Source organism: Pipra filicauda, unplaced genomic scaffold (assembly GCF_003945595.2).
Source record: "Pipra filicauda isolate LSUMZ 115617 unplaced genomic scaffold, ASM394559v2 scaffold120_size2142806_pilon, whole genome shotgun sequence".
NCBI lineage: Eukaryota > Metazoa > Chordata > Aves > Passeriformes > Pipridae > Pipra > Pipra filicauda.
In genome coordinates this window covers 130085-136129 of record NW_024103663.1, presented here as the reverse complement: position 1 = coordinate 136129, position 6045 = coordinate 130085, and the positions used below count along the sequence as shown (strand labels likewise).

At 41.8% G+C, this 6045-nt stretch overlaps 1 protein-coding gene across 2 annotated transcripts in view; it reads left to right on the top strand.

Annotated features, from left to right (window-relative positions):
• The window catches only part of PITPNM3 (PITPNM family member 3), a 63200-nt gene that overhangs the window by 1080 nt on the left and 56075 nt on the right, over nucleotides 1-6045 (top strand). Inside the window, exon 1 of one of the 2 annotated variants that reach the window (XM_027751588.2) lies at nucleotides 4139-4223. The exons of the other annotated variant lie outside the window; for it this stretch is intronic. The gene's annotated coding sequence lies outside the window, so the exon portion shown is untranslated. Of the gene's footprint in view, nucleotides 1-4138; nucleotides 4224-6045 lie in introns of those variants that run through there. 2 annotated transcript variants of the gene reach the window in all.

Here is a 6045-nt window from a genome sequence, read left to right as displayed (position 1 = left end):
GCAGCCTAGAGGCACAGGTGGCATATTCTGTGTGTGCACGAATGGCCAGTGACAACCAGCAGAACAGATGAGAATCCACTTGCTGATGCAGAAGTGGTTTTCTTCTAGGTTGCACAAAGAGCCCATTGCTGTTGCAGATGAAGGCCTAACTGCTGTGACCGAATGGTCAGTATGTGACGTTCACCTGGTGTTTGGTGCCAGCTCTGGGACAGCTTTACAGCAGCATGGCACTATTAAAGCTAAACCTAAAGGGGTTCTTTCCAGCAGTGTTTTTTTTTATTTTTATTATTATTATTCCAAAATAGGCATGGATTGGTGGCAGTCCAGAGACATAATACTTCAGGAACATGAGAGCATCGATAATTTCAGAAGATGCCAATATAGGATTGAACTAAATGGTTGTTTTCCATCTTTGGAAGATGAAGAAGTAAAAAAGTGAGGGAAAAGTCTCACAGTTTTTTCTTTGGCATTAGTTTCCAGTCCTTTTAAGTTTGATAGGAAAATAAGGGGGCATTGCTTTGGATTTCTGTGATACATGAGTAATGCAGCCTGCGTATGTAGCTTGTGTGTTCAAGCCCAACTTTGCACAGGAATTTTAAAGGATGCTACTTGTCTTGGATGTGATTCCACTGACTTCAGTAGACAAAATATGTCTTTTGATGTCAGCTTTGTGACACTGTAACTACTTATTGTAAAGCAAAACTAAACCATTCACAAAGGAGGTCTGGCAGAACATATCTGCTTTAGGAGTAGAGGAAATGTGCTGCTTTTATAAATGGAGCCTACTGGGTTTATCAGTGTGAGCTGGAATATGCACAAAGGTAGAAATGTTGTATCTGTTTTGCTTGTATGAACCCTGCCTTGCAGCCCCTTCCAATGCTGTAGCCTTATCGCAGAAAGAAAGATCACAAGTCTGGTGAAAATCTGCTGTTTGATCACTGTTGAATGACAGGTGTACCTGTAAAGGGCTTTTAGGCGTGGTCCATGCTTGACTCATTTGAGTAGTCAGATCTCACCTAGTGAACTCCAGATCTTAAGCACTTGGAGTAGTCCCTGTGCAGAAGTGCTTGGACATTTGCAAGATTGTAGGTTGTAAAACCTACCAGACACAGCTGCAGATGATAGTCCTGATGGTAGTGACCTAACATGTCCCTGCGGGAGTGGGGGGGATATCTGCTCTTTATCTCCTACTTTAATTTTAACAGACAGCAGTGACATCAAAAATGTCAGATCCTCCTCAGTAAGCCAGAATCTCTGCACTATGAAAGTAGAGTCTTTCAGATGTGATGCAGGCAGTCCACCTACAGTCATTGCAGGAAAAGGTTAGAGAATATTCATATCTTCTCTGGTTTTGGGGAGTCAGTTTGGAGGAGGTGATAATGCTGCTGAGAGGGAGGGTGAAGTTAATTTCTGCTGAGGGGGAGCTGGTATCTGAAGCATCAAGAAACAGCTCTGAGAGATGTACCAGATTTACAGGAAAGCTCTATCTAGGATTTTGAGCCTGAACAGCCATGGTAAACCTCTTCTCTCGCTTCCTCCACCTCACTAGTAATCCCAGAGAGTGCAAGAATGGAAATTTCACTGATACCTTAAAATAGGGGCTTAAAGGCCTGCATGGCTTAATTTCTTGATTTGTTTTCTTTACTTAATATGCAGATACGTGCCTGTCCTTACCGTCTGCTGCAGAATTGCCAGTGGAAAGATGTACAAAGTAGGTAACCAGAGACTTGTCACTGTGGAATTGCTACGAGATGAAAGACATTGAATGAGGAATGGGAGAGTTGGTTGTGTTGTGCACTTTTGACCACAGTGGTTTCTGGACTGTTCCATCAGTTAGCTCTTTCATTTCTTGACAAGGGAACCTGCAATTTGTGTGGACTTTTTTCTGTCTATAACTATGTCTCTGGCTTTGTCAGCTGCACTCTTTGACAAGAGAACTTGACATCTTGACTTAACCTTCTACTTTTTTCTTCTCTATCCCCCTTGGCCTTGTATGCTCTCTCTCTCCGACCTCCCTCTCACCTCTCATGGTTATTTTTCTCCCTCTCTCCCTTTAGGGTCACAGTTCTGTAGGCATCCCACTCCGCACTCCCCCTCAGCCCTTTCTGCTTGCAGTGTGTTTCATTTCAACTTCAACTGATTTCACTTAAGTTCCAGTTTCTGCTGCAGGTTCATTGTATGATTTTGGACGAGTTCTGTGTGGCCCTACTATCAATGATGTCAGTGTATGGTCTATCTTTTTTGGTGCTCTGTGTGCAGGCGAGGGCTTTCTCTGACCATATGTGAGTTTTCACTCCAAAATTATTGAAGGAAGGATCTGCATCTCTGTCTTGCCTGAGCTCCTGAGTCTGAGGAGTTCCTCCAATAGTTAAATTCACATCCTTGTAATATGCATCTTCAGTTTCACATTTGCCAGAGAACAAATAAAGCATATAACTAGAATATACAGTGGGTGATTTTGGCCTCCAGTAAGTCTTAACTGTGTAGTCACTAGGTAACACTGTGTGGGTAGCTCAGTTAAATCACTTAATGGGTAGGCAGGAAGCATCTGAAACCATCAGAATGGAAAGAAGTATTATTATACAATAGCAGTCACTGGCAACAGCGAAGGTCATTCCTTCTACCCAGCATCTCTTTCCAAATGGAAAAATTACTTGTGTTTTTTAATTTTATTGGGAAAACTGTCCCTGAATTCAAAATGGTCACAGTTCTAAAGCAAGTTTTGACAAGTGGAAATGTTTTAATCTGTGCAACAGAATCTATTTTTTTATTATATTTTGTTGAGATTAATTCAGTCCTCAATACTTTACTGCGTAAAAGACTTAGTTTCCAGTAGGTGTGAGAACACTGTGTGCTGTTTCGTGTCTAACTAGGTTGGTGTGGTGATGGTATTCAGGAGTGCTTTTTTTACGATTGCCTGTGTCTGGCATGTGCTTATATCTAGGCTTGATTGGCAAATGTTTGTTACCAAGCAAAAGATGCAGGAAAAAGCTGGGCCTGCTGCAAAGCTTGAAATGTGTGATAATGTGACAGTGAAGTGAATTGTGTTGAATTAGTTTTCCAGTAAAAAGCCCTCTGCTGTAATAACATCCAATGAAAACTACTGCTCTTATCCCAAGCTGCTTGAATTGAACCTTCCTGGCAGATCCAGTGTGAGCACACCTGATTCAGGTTGGTCTTTGGGACCAGCCTGTCACACTACTGATGCTACCAGTGCACAAGGGGTTGGTATGATGGCATTTGGATCAACCTGCTTGCTTTCTGCCTGTCCTGTTTGCCTGACAGAGTAACCAGTGATCCATGCACTGGTAAGGAGAAGAGGGACATGCTAGAGTGACTCTTACGGTGATGCTTCTGGGCTGAGCTTACTGTGCTGCAGCTCTGCCCTCGCAAATACGCTTCAGGAATGAAGTCATTGCTCTTTTATTCCCTAAGTGTTTGTGCTGGTCCTGCTGGTGCAGTTCTACTGTAAACAGTGATGATTCGAGTTGTGGTTTTCTTTTTCAGCTGCAGTCAGTGTTTTTAAAAGCTGTTTCAAGATGAGAAGGCAGCAGAACCAGAATTATTGAGTGACAGTGATGAGCTGTTCTGTCTTAGATGCTTGGGACTTACAGGATGAGTGTGTTTTGGACACTAGGCCTTTTAAAAGGATATAGGAAAATGATTAAATTAGAGTTGGGAATCACCAGTGTTAGCTATTCAGTTGCCAGAGGAAGACCTTTGTTTCTTAGAGGGCTTTTCAGAGTCTCTTAGGCCTTACCTCATTTCTTACCCATTTTTCTACTTCCATTTCCTTAGTCCTGAGAATGTTGGCTACAGACTAGTAGAGTCACTTTAATTCCTCTTCTGTTTTTCTTTTTTTTTTCTCTTTTAGAATCCCCCTCATAATCACATGGGATGAAGTGTACTCATGCACTACTTAATTGTCATATCACTGCTAATATGTCAAAAAAAAGAGGCGCCTTTGGAAAGAATCTGAGTTTATGCCTCCTGACCAAGAGAAGCTAGAGACAATTCTTCTCTTATATATACTTTTCAATTGCTGTTGATTTCTTATGGAACTATGATAAAATGAGCTCTGCTGGTGTTTGTGGGTGAAAGTGGAATTGGCATTTTTCATGGCTGTTCTGCTCCTTAGGTCTATTTGTGGAACATATCAGAGATTGCACCATCATAGTGGGTTGTTCCTTCTCTGGACGGACAGCATTAGAAGCTGCAGATATGTGAGTGGGAACTGTTTCTTCTACTGTTTACTGGAACTATGTATAGTCACTAAACACCAGGGATGAAATTTGCCTTGCATCTGAATTGGGATGCCGTCCACAGAGGTGCAGTCTGACTTGCCTTCAACTGGAAGTGCGAGTGTCACATAATAGAACATGGGACTATTTCTGTAGCAATTTTCAGTCAAGTAAGATCCTGGCTATTTTGCTGCTTATCACAAGAGGATGCAGCTGATCATATCTGTGGCTCTCACCCTCATGGAAGCTGTTCTGTACAGGGTAAAGGTTTCAGTTGTGATCCTTACTTATACATCTTAGGGTAAGGAAATCAATGTCTAATGTGGGTAAATTGGCTAATGAACATATTGCAAATCTAAAAGTCTTACTTTAAATGATTGTTTTTCAACAACATTCAGAAGTGGCTTTGTATAAATTGCTAATTAATGGCAGCTACTGTGAGGTTGGGGTATATTGTGGAGTATGGTGAATCACAAACCCCGATCTAGCATATCCATAATGGACATACTGTGGAATAGTACACATGTAGGATTATTGTTTTCTTTAGGTCCTGCAGGAGTTGTCTTCGGGTAGATACGATAACATCAGGCACAGAAAAAAAACAAAGTATGAAAAAAATTAGTACAGGGAAAAACAAGAGAGTGTTTTCCACCATTGCATTTCACTCATGCATCATAGCACCTCATCTCGTCTCACCAGGTCACTGATGCAGCAAAGTACCAGTGAAATTCCAGCTGTTCTTTGTTGAAGAAGAAAAAGCAAGGCTTTTTTAACAGAAGAAAATCACTGATTGTAATCATAATTACAATACTAGCCTAACTAGAGCATTCAGCTTCTGTGCATGGTGCTGCAGGATGCTCTGCTCCTGTCCTCTCTGCAGTTGTTGCTGTGGCTGTGTGCTCAGGGCCAGCCCCTGCCAGCTCCCTCTGTCACAGGTGACTGTCACAACATGCAGTTCTGTGCAGAGAGAGCAGCTTAGGTAGGAAACTTCACTTCTGCTTCTTCTGGAAGGGAAGCACCTGTGCATTTCTGTGGACTCTCCTTCTGCCTCTTGGAAGTGTTCCCCTTGTATCCTACTGTCCATCTGCTGTACTGCCCCAACAACCTGTGGGGAACTGCTGTATGTGCTTCTACTGTTGTGACTCTGTCATTAGTGGTTTCGGTTAAAAGTATTTCTTCATGAGGTCCCCTTCTATCATCAGAAATTGTGATACTGAACAAGTGAAATTAAATTAAATTAAACAGCTGAAATTAAATGAAAGTTGCTACCCTGGGTGCAAAAATTGCTGACATCTGGCTGCTAAGAATCAGCTGACTGATCTGATAAAGAGTAAGTTCACTGCCATAGAAGCCTCAAGTGTCATTACCAAGGAGTTTGCCTGCATTTCAAAGTAGGGCAGGTCTTTTCATTCTCTGGAAAAAATAATAAAATAAAATATGCAGCAGTTGACACTGTAAATCAAATCAGTGAGTCCAGGCAATGTCAGTGTCTAATGCAATCAAGAAATGTTAATAGAGTCTTCTGAAGGTGTCTAATGCTAATCTACTGGCACAAAACAAAGCAGACTCTACAAGGACCAATGTATTAGGGCAGTGCAATGCAGTCCAGCCAGCAAATCCATGTAGATGTGGAGAGCTGCTGCAATGAGATCACGCAGATTTGTGCTGCTGACTGTGGATATGTTTAAGCTGCTTCTAAATCTAGAAGCATTCCTAGTGCAAATAATAATAAAACTGATGCTTCCAAGGGCTTTTCTCATAGCCAGAATTTGTGCCTGGATATTTGTGACACTTTTCCCTGTCC